The sequence below is a fragment of the Anabrus simplex genome, chromosome 4 (genome assembly GCF_040414725.1).
Source record: "Anabrus simplex isolate iqAnaSimp1 chromosome 4, ASM4041472v1, whole genome shotgun sequence".
Taxonomy (NCBI): domain Eukaryota; kingdom Metazoa; phylum Arthropoda; class Insecta; order Orthoptera; family Tettigoniidae; genus Anabrus; species Anabrus simplex.
In genome coordinates, this window is record NC_090268.1 from 370,586,494 (window position 1) to 370,600,333 (window position 13,840).

The 13,840-nt window shown below is 44.0% G+C and overlaps 2 non-coding genes across 2 annotated transcripts; one reads left to right on the plus strand and one right to left on the minus strand.

The window, feature by feature from the left end:
• Positions 1-391: 391 nt before the first annotated feature.
• On the minus strand, positions 392-464 carry TRNAA-AGC (transfer RNA alanine (anticodon AGC)). The gene has a single exon. It is a non-coding gene; the product is annotated as a tRNA-Ala (tRNA).
• Positions 465-5,811: 5,347 nt separating this feature from the next.
• TRNAA-AGC (transfer RNA alanine (anticodon AGC)) lies at positions 5,812-5,884 on the plus strand. Its single transcript has one exon. It is a non-coding gene; the product is annotated as a tRNA-Ala (tRNA).
• Positions 5,885-13,840: the final 7,956 nt, after the last annotated feature.

Sequence of the window (13,840 nt, forward strand, 5' to 3'; positions counted from 1 at the left end):
TTTTTTTTTTTTGCGATAGTGTACTTGAAATTCGCCAGCATATTAATGGTAATGGCATTTTTTCAATTGAGACCACTGGTTATTTATGCACAAAATAAAAGTTAATGGTTCAAAGACTGAGGCTCCTGGTTGTTTCATTGCCCATTCGAAGTCTTTTTCTTTGTAACTACCTGCGGTCTCCGGTTAGGGAGGCGAGAGACAGAGTTGCAAATTATTCTGATTCTGATGATTTTACGGCAACATTATTATATTTTTAGATTTAGGATATATTAATTGATTATCCTCCCAAGTTTCAATGGAATGTTTCTGTTCCAATCCAAACATCTCGCTTGTAAGATGTATTGCTTGACATTCTGCACGAATTCTGATTTTAAAATCGGAATGAAAATTCTGGAAGCGCCGGGTATCGATCCCGGTACCTCTCACATGCTAAGCGAGCGCTCTACCATCTGAGCTACGCCCCCAGTACGACCACAACTGTTATTGTGCGCGTATTGTACAGTATTTTAATTGAATGGACCCCATCCAGATGGAGTGGCCCACTGCGTATTAAACACTCTTTCACCAGACAGGTTGTCTGTAGTCCGGTTTAACTGGAGTACTTCACAATAAGACCTCACATGAGCGCCGCACTAGGGGATTGGTTCTCGTGCTTTCAGGATCTACAGTTCTCTCTATTTAACAGTATAATAATAATAATAATAATAATAATAATAATAATAATACAATTTATCTTCCTTATAGGTACATCATCATCATCATCTGTTTACCCTCCAGGTTCGGTTTTTCCCTCGGACTTAGCGAGGGATCCTACCTCTACCGCATCAAGGGCAGTGTTCTGGAGCTTTAGACTCTTGGTCGGGGGATACAACTGGGGAGTATGACCAGTACCTCGTCCAGGCGGCCTCACCTGCTATGCTGAATAGGGGCCTTGCGGGGAGATAGGAAGATTGGAAGGGACAGGCAAGGAAGAGGGAAGGAAGCGGCCGTGGCCTTAAGTTAGGTACCATCCCGGTATTCGCCTGGAGGAGAAGTGGGAAACCACGGAAAACCACTTCCAGGATGGCTGAGGTGGGAATCGAACCCACCTCTACTCAGTTGACCTCCCGAGGCTGAGTGGACCCCGTTCCAGCCCTCGTACCACTTTTCAAATTTCGTGGCAGAGCCGGGAATCGAACCCGGGCCTCCGGGGGTGGCAGCTAATCACGCTTACTTATAGGTACATACTCCGCGTATACCCAGAACAAACAGCGTATCAATAGGTTAAATTGTTCCTGATAAAAGTGTACCTCCAAGGAATTTATACAATATAATATCACCTCGTCCGCCTCTGTGGTGTAGTGGTTATTGTGATTAGCTGTCATCCCCGGAGGCCCGGGTTCGATTCCCGGCTCTGGCACTAAATTTGAGAATTGGTACGAGGGCTGGAACGGAGTCCACTCAGCCTCGGGAGGTCAACTGAGTACTGGTGGGTTCAATTCCCACCTCGGTCATCCTGGAAGTGGTTTTCCGTGGTTTCCCACTTCTCCTCCAAGCAAATGCCGGAATGGTACCTAACTTAAGGCCACGGCCGCATCGTTCCCTCTTCCTTGTCTATCCCTTCCAATCTTCCTATCTCCCCGCAAGGCCCCTATTCAGCATAGCAGGTGAGGCCGCCTGGGCGTTGTAATGGTCACCCTCCCCATTGGTATCCCCAACCCAGAGTCTGAAGCCCCAGGACACTCCCCTTGAGGCGGTAGAGGTGTGTTCCCTCGCTGAGTCCGAGGGAAAACCGACTCTGGAGGGTAAACAGATAAAGAAGAAGATTGTACATGCGACGTCTCCTTTACATCCACACTACAATCCGTAAATTCTCTCATAATCATATGATGAGATCCATATCCTTTATTTTCAGTACATCTCGTTTATGTGATTACTTCATTGCAAATGTTTTACTTATATTGATACAAACAGTGAAGTACTTTCACTTCATCAGCCTAGAAATTAAGCTGAGAGGACCTTTCCTCTTGGTGAAACTTACAACCTGACTTTTCAGCTTGTATCCTGCATACCATTGTCTGCTGTCCATCTCGGATCTTTACTTTATTCCGAGAAACTAAAACATTTGCCGACTCGTTTGCCGATAATATATTCTTGATCAACTGGCAACAGGTGCGTTTTATTGTGTTCCTTATACATGATTTATTCATATTCTCTGTTGTGTTATCCCTTTATCGCACTTCTTTGCCCTGAGAATGATTGGACACTTGACTATGAACCACTCTTTTCTCCCAAAACAAACTTACGCATTTCTTGATGTCGTGTGTTGACAACCGACTAATCTCGAGGTGAAGTCCAATGCTACAGGAATGCGTTCTTTTTATCTTTAAAATTAAATTATACCTACCCATGGGGAAGAAGCTGACACCTATAGTTCACTCAGTGAATTCATGATTAATATGAAAAAATACGAGGGTGAGTTGTCCATTTCAGATAAGCTTTCAAATATAGAAGGGCTGGAAAGAATGAGGGGCAACGAATACATTTATTGCAGAGCCATCGTTCCTCTACAGGCCATCAGTGTTATCCCCTGCAACATGTTCCATCCGTTGCCAGACTTGTGGCAGGCACAGTAGCCTTTGTTGACGTCGTGCACAAGAATGCCCCCTGTCACAATGCTGCTCGCGTAAGGGAATTGTTGGCTCAGAGGAGGTGGGAGGTCCTGAAGCGTTCACCCTATTCATCGGACATGAGTCTCAAACTAAAGGAACCACATCGAAGGGAGCGATTCTATACACGAGATCCCGTACTTCAAGCGGATCCTTCACTTTCCACGCATCTGTAAAGGGTTGTAACATATCTTAGAAGTGAATCTTCCACGGTGTGTAGAGTTATTTATTTGAGGCGCTGGCATGGAAAAGGTAGTAAGGAAAACAAAATTACATTTAGATTTTTCATGCAGAACGTAATAAACGCTCGTGCCAATTACATGGAAAAGGTTGCAGTTCTACTGGTACGGTAGATTAGTTTCTACGATTGGCGCAAGGCGGAACCTATGTTGAGTCCACGAGGTTTGGCATGGAGATGGTAGTGTGTCAGCCCGTGCCTCTGGTGGAATTAGGTATAACCTTTGCCATTCATTGAAAGTCAACTGCGTGTAAACCTTGTTTATACTGTAGCTATTATATTTCGTCATACTGATCCTTCAGTTGCCAGAATGCCTCCAAAACCTATTCCATTCAAAATGGGGTTATTGCCAGCATCTCGACATGACGTCCATCATCATCATCATCATCTGTTTACCCTCCAGGTTCGGCTTTTCCCTCGGACTCAGCGAGGGATCCCACCTCTACCGCCTCAAGGGCAGTGTCCTGGAGCTTCAGACTCTTGGTCGGGGGATACAACTGGGAGTATGACCAGTACCTCGCCCAGGCGGCCTAACCTGCTATGGTGAACAGGGGCCTTGCAGGGGAATGGGAAGATTGGAAGGGATAGGCAAGGATGAGGGAAGGAAGCGGCCGTGGCCTTAAGTTAGGACCTCCGGGGGTGGCAGCTAATCACGCTAACCACTACACCACAGAGGCGGCCATGACGTCCATACCAGTTTTATTTTATTTTCGAAAATAGGTACTACGTGTGGACAACAATAGTTCCAGAAGAAGATGCGGAAAAAATCAGAGAGGCTAAACATGTTCGAACATTTCATGTAATCATGACGACGCCTGGGGAATTTCGTGACTTCGCCATGGACAGCAAGAGATAGTTAAATACTGAGCGCCTTAACATTAGCACGGTGTGCTGGATCAGGATTTCAAAAGCCGAAATTCCCTCAGTCAAGACATGGCAATCATTCAACGAGTTAGAACCGTGGAAGGAGCACAGTATCCTCAAAAGAGGACGTTCCTATTACGCGATCAACAACATGCAGACGTTACAACCATCTGGAAGGAGACTAACCATCAGCGAACAGACAAAAAGGAGCGGGCGAGTTGGCCGTGCGGTTAGGGGCGCACAGCTGTGAGCTTGCATCCGGGAGCCCTGAAGATGGTTTTCCGTGTTTTCCTGTTTTCACACCAGACAAATGCTGGGGCTGTACCTTAATTAAGGCCACGGCCGCTTCCTTCCCACTCCTAGGCTTTTCCTATCCCATCGTCGCCATAAGACTTATGTGGGTCGGTGCGACGTAACGCCAATTCTAAAAAAAAAGAAAGACAGTAAACAGGACTTACTAGCTATGCTGCATTTCTTGCATAAAAAAATACAATTTATTTTATCGTGAAATTTCACCTTGAAACACACACGTCATTTGACACAGTGATTACACAGGCTTCTTTCACAACATATTGTGTCCCACAAATTGTGTGTTAAACTGATAAATGGATACTCCTTGATTTTACATTATTTATTTCCAGCAACATCTGCTTCAGAATGTTGGAAAAACTATTTTTTTCTCCTATAAAATTTACATTTTATGACTTACTACCTTGACCGCCTCTCTGGTGTAGTGGCTAGTGTGATTAGCTGCCAACCCCGGAGACCTGGGTTCGATTCTCGGCTCTGCCACGAAATTTAAAAAGTGGTACGAAGGCTGGAACTGCGTCCACTCAGCCTCGGGAGGTCAACTGAATATAGGTGGGTTCGTCTCCCACCTCAGCGATCCTGGAAAAGGTTTTCCGTGGTTTCCCAATCTCCTCCAGGAAAATTCCGGGATGGTACATAACTTAAAGCCCTATTCTTTGTCCATCCTTTCCAATCTTCCCATCCTCCCCCCCCCCCCAAGGTCGCTGTTCATCATACCAGATGAGGCCGCCTGGGCGAGGTAATGGTCATCCTCCCCAGCTGTATCCTCCGACACAGAGTCTGAAGCCCTTGAGGCGGTAGATGTGGGATCCCTCGCTGAGTCCGAGGAAAAAAACGGACCCTGGAGAGTAAACAGATAAAGAGAAAGAAGAAGAAGAACACGTACTACCTTTCCCATGTCAGTGCCTCAGTTCTTCTTCCAGGTCGAAACTTATTGTTGTGTTCTGTACATTACATAGAGTTTTCCGACGTTTCGAACACATTGCGGTATTCTTTGTCAAGCCGACTGAAGTACTCCTACTCGATCCGAGGTAATCAGTCTCCCAGGCAGCAATCCTTGTTGATAGCAATCAAACTACGTACAGCGGCAATGTGCAGAAAACAACAACACGGTTCAACCCCGAAGAGAACTAAATAAGTGGTGTGGCATGTCACACGGTATTGCACTGAGTACCTGTTCAGCATAGCAGGTGAGGCCACCTGGGCTAGGTACTGGTCATTCTCTCCAGTTGTATCCCCGACCCAATGTCTCACGCTCCAGGACACTGTCCTCGAGGCGGTTGAGGTGGAATCCCTCGCTGAGTCCGAGGAAAAAGACGACCCTGGAAGGTAAACAAATAAGAAGAAGGACTCAAATACACAATTACATTTAGCACTACCGGAAAATAAGATAGATGTTAGAACACCCGAGAAGAGAAGGCTGATGACATCAAGGACGCAGTTGGAAGGTGTTGATGTCAAATTACTCTAGAGTGAAAAGCAAGCAAAAATATGGAAAATGTTTAAATTCAACGGTGGATGGTTAAAAGCTGAAGAAGAAGACACACACGGTTGTTCACGATGTACTCCCTGGCCCTATATGAAACAGTAATAACACCAATAGGATTCGAGTAACGTGTGAGCAACTCCAGTTGTATTGCACCTAAGTCAGGTGAAAGTCTGGTATTCGCCATACAGGCTACTCCGTCTGGGTGTGGTTGGTGCAACTTAAAAATCGAATATCTCTTCAATTAAGTAACAACCCAAGCATCTGGGGGCGTAGCTCAGATGGTAGAGCGCTCGCTTAGCATGTGAGAGGTACCGGGATCGATACCCGGCGCCTCCAGGTAATTTTTTGACCATGCATTTCGATCATGGTTACGTTGCATTGCTTAAATAATGGTACGAAAATACTCATCCCAGTCTAGACTTTAATTAAGTTCGTAACAAAGAGAACCCGTCTCTATGGTGCAGTGGTTAGCGTGATTAGCTGCCACCGCCAGAGGCCGGGTTCGATTCCGAGCTCTGCCACGAAATTTGAAACGTGGTACGAGGACTGAAACGGGGTCCCGTCAGTCTCGGGAGGTGACTTGATAAAGGGATTTTGATTCACAGCTCAGCCGTCCTCGAACAGAGCAAGAAAGTCAGAAAAGGAATTACTAAAAGTTTCTCTAGCAAGAAGGATCTTTGACAATTCTGATGTGTCACCTTGTGGTTCTAGAATTGGGTTCTTCACCATGTAAAAATCCATAATCAGCGACCTTAATACTTTGTTATACTCGCCAGCGAGTGAATGCCTGTGATGATGATGATGATTAAACTGATAGGTGACTGTCATTGCTGCTCTTTAGTTGGTGTTTGCTATTATTACCTCTCGTTCAGAACACGTAACGTAGAAATTTACCGTTGGCATAATCTACTCGCGAAACGCGTATAAACTCAAAAGAGGACAATCAAAACACTGGAAAAGGAAAGAATCTGCAGCCTGAGATGGACGTCAAATTTACACCTACCGTTACAATTTCAATAGCGTGATCAATTGTACTAGTTTGGCAACCAGACAACATACATTTTAAACGTGATTACGATACAGCTATACCTGTTTGAATTGTAAAGACTCACAGTCAGTGTATACAAACTTACCATTGAGTAAAGTTACCCACTACCGAGCTCGATAGTTGCAGTCGCTTAGGTGCGGCCAGTATCCAGTATTCGGGAGATAGTAGGTTCGAACCCCACTGCCGGCAGCCCTGAAAATGTTTTTTCGTGGTTTCCCATTTTCACACCAGGCAAATGCTGGGGCTTTACCTTAATTAAGGCCACGGCCGCCTCCTTCCCACTCCTAGCCCTTCCCTGTCCCATCGTCGGCATAAGACCTATCTGTGTCGGTGCGACGTAAAGCAACTAGCAAAAAAGTTACTCACAAGGAGTATTTAAACTGTCTGGTATTAGCGTCATTTTGAGAGAAGGTTGCATCCATTGGAGCTTACAGTATTTTCAGTGGAAAATTTCTTAATAAGCACTGACAAATAGTATTTAGATTGTTTGTTGTACACCTTCATTTTCCTCATTATTCCAGCTTCAAGAAAATTTTGAATTACTTATAGTTTTACCTCATTTCTGTAGTTTCCCGTGGCATTGCGCTATTTTGCGTGGTAAGATTATACAAGAGAAACTATGTCTCCTCATGCGAAACTGTCTATGTCATTAACAAGGGCAATAATTTCATGTAAGGCGCGCGGCTGTGAGCTTGCATCCGGGAGATAGTAGGTTCGAATCCCACTATCGGCAGCCCTGAAAATGGTTTTCCGTGGTTTCCCATTTTCACACCAGGCAAATGCTGGGGCTGTACCTTAATTAAGGCCACGGCCGCTTCCTTCCAACTCCTAGGCCTTTCCTATCCCATCGTCGCCATAAGACCTATCTGTGTCGGGCGACGTAAAGCCCATAGCAAAAAAAAAAACTTCATGTAGTGCTAGACTACAATATTCTATTTCCTGCGCAACAGTTCTGCTGTAATAATATTTCCGAGTGGCTAGTACAGCTTGGTACAGCCCTTGCAAGGTAGACCTTCCGATGAGGCATCTGCCGTGTATGGGAAACTGCACGTTTGTGTCGTAGAAGATAGTGTTGTTGTCAGTTGCAGAAATGTTGGAGACATCAGTGTCACGCATTCCTTGAATCAAGAGAATTAACTTTTGATGAATAAAGTCCTTCGACCAGACCTGGATTCGAACGCGGGAATCCGAGGTCTGAAGGTCATCACGTTGACCAGTCTGCTAAAAAGGTACACATGCTTGTACATATTTTGGGTGCGACCCGTTATAACCCCTACTGATTATACAAGTCTCCATACACAGCCGTAGAGCAGAGTAGAGAAGAGGCAACTGGACAACCATCCTCGATTAACAGTAATCAAGGAGGAAATTCTTGCTGGGCAGGAGAATAGTCAGGTTATTGGCCTTCGGTGCAGAGGGTCCAGTGTCCGATTTCCCGCAGGGTCGGCAAAATTAGTCTTAAATGGTTAATTCCCTGGATTCGGGGACTGGGCAACTGTATTGTCCCCAACACCTCTACAATTTTATACATTACACACAACACTATTGTCTACCACAGTAACACGTAACTTCAAATACACCGCAGATAACGCCCAACTTAGTCGGAGGTTCTGCCTTAAAGTGACTACACCAGAGGCTAGCAATATGCACACATTATTATTATTATTATTATTATTATTATTATTATTATTATTATTATTATTATTATTATTATTATTATTATTATTATTATTATTATTATTATTATAGAGAGAGGAGAGAGGAAGAGTGTCAATCTTAAATGCTCTTTTGGACCCTTTGCAGTCTGGATTTAAGAAGGGGCACAGTACCGCGACAGCACTTTTGAAGGTTACTGAAGACATTAGAAATTCTATGGACAAACGACTGCTTACTATACTTATCCTTCTTGACTTCAGTAGCGCCTTTGACACTATAGACATTCAGACTATGATAAAGAAAATGGAACTACTAAATTTTGACCTGGCTGCGCTTAAGTTTTTTAGTTCTTATTTGAGTAACCGTCAGCAGCGTGTAACAGTAAACGACAAGGTCTCTAAATGGAAAATGAAACTTAGTGGTGCCCCACAGGGCAGTATTCTAGGGCCCTTACTTTTCTGTATTTATATCAATGACATATCATCGGTGACAGGAAATAACACACACCACCTCTATGCTGACGATCTTCAGATTTATCGACACTGCAAGACTTCAGACTTAGATGAAACAATACAAGATATTAACAATGACCTCCGACGACTCAGTATATATGCACAACGAAATTCTCTTATACTAAACTCCACAAAATCTCAGGCAATCATAATAGGAACACGAAAATTACTGAACTGCTCAAACAATATTGCAATCCCGCCTATCCTACTGAATGGTAACATTATTCCCTACAATAAAACAGTTAAAAATCTCGGCGTAATTATGAATGAAACACTTGATTGGTCTGATCACACGAAAATCATCTGTAAAACGATTTTTGGAACGCTGCACCCTCTTAAACGGCAAAGGGATGTATTTCCATTTGAGCTTAAGGCCAAACTAATACAGACACTGGTTCTCCCTATTCTTGATTATTGTGACGTTGTTCTAGTTGATATGACAAGAGAAGAAACACTTAAACTTTAACGAGCACTGAATTCCTGCCTGCGATTTATTTACAATATTGGGTACGATGTTCACATTACTCCATACTATAAGGCTCTCTCATGGCTGAAGCCTGATAAACGTCGGCAGCTACACATTTTAACGATGGTATTTAGAGTACTAGCGGAAAGTCAGCCACTGTATATTTCTTCTAAATTCACCTTTCTATCATCATTTCACAACTTAAATACACGTTCCAGATCCTCTCTTTCTACTCCAGTGCACCGCACAAATAAAATTAATAGATCGTTTGTAGTGACCGGCGCCAGATTATGGAATTCCCTGCCAGCTCAGGTCAGACAAACTAGCTCTTTACAAAGGTTTAAGGTCACTTGCCGAGACTACCTGCTGAGGACAGCTAACTGAATGGTTGAAGTATGAATGTGTGCGCGCCTGAGGATAAGTCATTATTAAGAGTTCTTACTTTTCATCATCATCATCATCATCATCATCATCTGTTTACCCTCCAGGTTCGGTTTTTCCCTCGGACTGAGCGAGGGATCCCACCTCTACCGCCTCAAGGGCAGTGTCCTGGAGCTTCAGACTCTTGGTCGGGGGATACAACTGGGGAGTATGACCAGTACCTCACCTGCTATGCTGAACAGGGGCCTTGTGGAGGGATGGGAAGATTGGAAGGGATAGGCAAGGAAGAGGGAAGGAAGCGGCCGTGGCCTTAAGTTAGGTACCATCCCGGCATTCGCCTGGAGGAGAAGTGGGAAACCACGGAAAACCACTTCCAGGATGGCTGAGGTGGGAATCGAACCCACCTCTACTCAGTTGACCTCCCGAGGCTGAGTGGACCCCGTTCCAGCCCTCGTACCACTTTTCAAATTTCGTGGCAGAGCCGGGATCGAACCCGGGCCTCCGGGGATGGCAGCTAATCACGCTAACCACTACACCACAGAGGCGGACACTCTTACTTTTAATTAGTTTTATTATTAACTTAGTAATGTATTTACATTTGCTCTCAATTCTATTAATTTTTTGTTTGGTTTTAACTTTTAAATATCTCATAATTTTATGTATGGTTTTGATTGGTATGTGGTTAAGTGGAAGAGAGGGCCTCGAGCCCTAACTTCGCCACTGAAAAAAAGGCATAAATAAATAAATAAATAAATAAATAAATAAATAAATAAATAAATAAATAAATAAATAAATAAATAAATAAATAAATAAATAAATAAATAAATAAATAAAACTTCGGCTCGGCAATCACTCTTAAGCTACACAGTGGACGTGCTGAATATTTGGACGAATGCTTGTGAACAAGAAAGTAATTTGTGACATGCTCTGGAGTGTGAATTGGATTATTGAAGAACTCTCGTCGGCAATAATTCGCCTGAGTTGCAGTCTGTAGCCCGTGACTCATCCTGAAGGATGTTAGCTGCTGAGTGCATATAGGATATCCATAACACAGCTGGGAGAAATTGGAGAACAATTGATATCCCACAACTTAAATGAGAAACGGAGGCATTTATAGGTATAAACATTGTATTTCTAATTAATTCAATGAATATTTGATAAACCTATATTACAAATATTAAAAATGATTTTTTCCAGCGGATCCCTACAGACTCAGCGAGGGATATCCTCTCAAAACTACAACTCACTCTGAATTTTCCTACAGCAGGTGGCGGTATCTGCTGGATCATGGCTGAGTGCACCCCTTTCCAGTTTTTCTGAAAGATCTTAAATCTTTGGAAGATTCTGAAATGGAATCCGGAATCATCGAAACTGGAGTCTCATTTTGTTGTCAGAGACCACAAAAGGGGCATGACTGTAATCTAATACATATATTGTCGTAATGTCCGACCACATTAATACAACGTGTTTGAAGCTCTGCGCGGTGGTAACTGGTCTGTGGACTCCGCAAATATGTACATATGAAATTCACTGTCATTCAACTGTAAAATGTTTGTCCTATGTTCTTCCTTTCTTCCTTAATCTGTTTACCCTCCAGAGTTGGTTTTCACCTCGGACTCAGCGAGGGATCCCTCTTCTACAGCTTCAAGGGCAGTGTCCTGGAGCGTGAGACTTTAGGTGGTCTTCACTGCTATGTTGAACAGGGACCTTGTGTATGGATGGGAAGAATGGAAGGGTTAGACAAGGAAGAGGGAAGGAAGCGGCCGTGGCCTTAAGTTAGGTGCCATCCCGGCATTTGCCTGGAGGAGAAGGAGAAAACCATGTAAAACCACTTCGAGGATGGCTTAGGTGGGATTCGACCTCACTTCAACTCAGTTGACCTCCCGAGGACGAGTGGACCTCGTCCCAGCCCTCGTACCACTTTCAAAATTTCGTGGCAGATCCGGCAATCGAACCCGGGCCTCTGGTGGGGGCACTAACCACTATAACACAGAGGCGGATGTATGTCCTTCGTCCCAATTCAAAGTCGTGCACCAGGACAGCGCGTATCTCGACGGCCATATGCCCTCTAATTCCTTGCCTGACCTCACCTACTGAAGTAGATACAGCAGTTGCAACGTCTCGGTGTCATACTGAAGGACTTGAATACCTAGAGAATATGTCTCACTTAATCCGAGGACGAATAAAAGCTTGGAAAGTAAGTAAGTGGCAGACAAGAAATAAAAAAAGAACGAAACAGTAATCCTTCTTCCTTTCTTAGTCTGTTTACTCAGTGACAGAACCCACCTCTACTGCCTCAATGGCAGTGTCCTGGGGCTTGAGACTTTGGGTTGAGGGGATACAGCTGGGGAAGACGGCCTGTACCTCGCCCAGGTGGTCTCACTTGCTATACTGAACAGGGGACTTGTAGGGGGATGGGAAGATTGGAAAGGATAGACAAGGAGGAGGGAAGAAAGCGGCCGTGGACTTAAGTTAGGTACCATCCCGGCATTTGCCTGGAGAAGTGGGAAACCATGGAAAACAACTTCCAGGATGGCTGAGGTGGGAATAGAACCACCCTCTACTCAGTTCATCTTCCGAGGCTGAGTGGACCCCGTTCCAGCCCTCGTACCACTTTTCAAATTTCAATGACAGAGCCGGGAATCGAACCGGGAACTCCGAGGATGGCAGCTAATCACGCTAACCATTACATTACAGATGCGGCAGGAAAGAGTAATAATTGAAGAAATGTATCAAGTTCCAGTATCGAACAAAAAATATTTACTAAATAACAATGAAAACATTGTTAAACTAATGAGAAAAGAGCTGGAGGACCCGGGTATCGACCCCGGTACCTCTCACATGCTACGCTAGCGCTCTACCATCTGAGCTATGCCCCCAGTTGTCGCCCGACTGTATTTTTCATTGTTTCATTTGGCTGCTCTGGTTTCTTTGGTTCTTACGCGTGTGTCGAGTTGACGTACGACCTGCTATCTACTTTCACCTCTCTGTAAGCTGGGTGCAATAAAATCGCCATCAATCAATACTGATCAATCAATACTGATCTGCATTTAGGGCAGTCGCCCAGGTGGCAGATTCCCTGTCTGTTGCTTTCCTAGCCTTTTCCGAAATGATTTCAAAGAAATTGGAAATTTATTGAACATCTCCCTTGGTAAGTTATTCCAATCCCTAACTCCCCTTCCTATAAATGTGCCCCAGTTTGTCCTCTTGAATTCCAACTTTATCTTCATATCGTGATCTTTCCTACTTTTATAAACGCCATTCAAACCTATTCGTCTACTAATGTCATTCCACGCCATCTCTCCGCTGACAGCTCGGAACATACCACTTAGTCGAGCAGCTCTTCTTCTTTCTCTCAGTTCTTCCCAACCCAAACATTGCAACATTTTTGTAACGCTACTCTTTTGTCGGAAATCACCCAGAACAAATCGAGCTGCTTTTCTTTGGATTTTTTCCAGTTCTTGAATCAGGTAATCCTGGTGAGGGTCCCATACACTGGAACCATACTCTAGTTGGGGTCTTACCAGAGACTTATATGCACTCTCCTTTACATCCTTACTACAACCCCTAAACACCCTCATAACCATGTGTAGAGATCGGTACCCTTTATTTACAATCCCATTTATGTGATTACCCCAGTGAAGATCTTTCCTTATAGATACTTACAATGATCCCCAAAAGGAACTTTCACCCCATCAACGCAGTAATTAAAACTGAGAGGACTTTTCCTATTTGTGAAACTCACAACCTGACTTTTAATCCCGTTTATCAACATACCATTGCCTGCTGTCCATCTCACAACATTTTCGAGGTCGTGTTGCAGTTGCTCACAATCTTGTAACTTATTTATCACTCTATAGAGAATAACATCATCCGCAAAAAGCGTTACCTCCGATTCCACTCCTTTACTCATATCATTTATATATATAAGAAAACATAAAGGTCCGATAACACTGCCCTGAGGAACTCCCCTGTCAACTATTACAGGGTCAGACAAAGCTTCACCTACTCTAACTCTCTGAGACCTATTTTCTAGAAATATAGCAACCCGTTCAGTCACTCTTTTGTCTAGTCCAATTGCACTCATTTTTGCCAGTAGTCTCCCATGATCCACCCTATCAAATGCTTTAGACATGTCAATCGCGATACAGTCCATTTGACCTCCAGAATCCAAGATATCTGCTATATCTTGCTGGAATCCTACAAGTTGAGCTTCAGTGGAATAACCT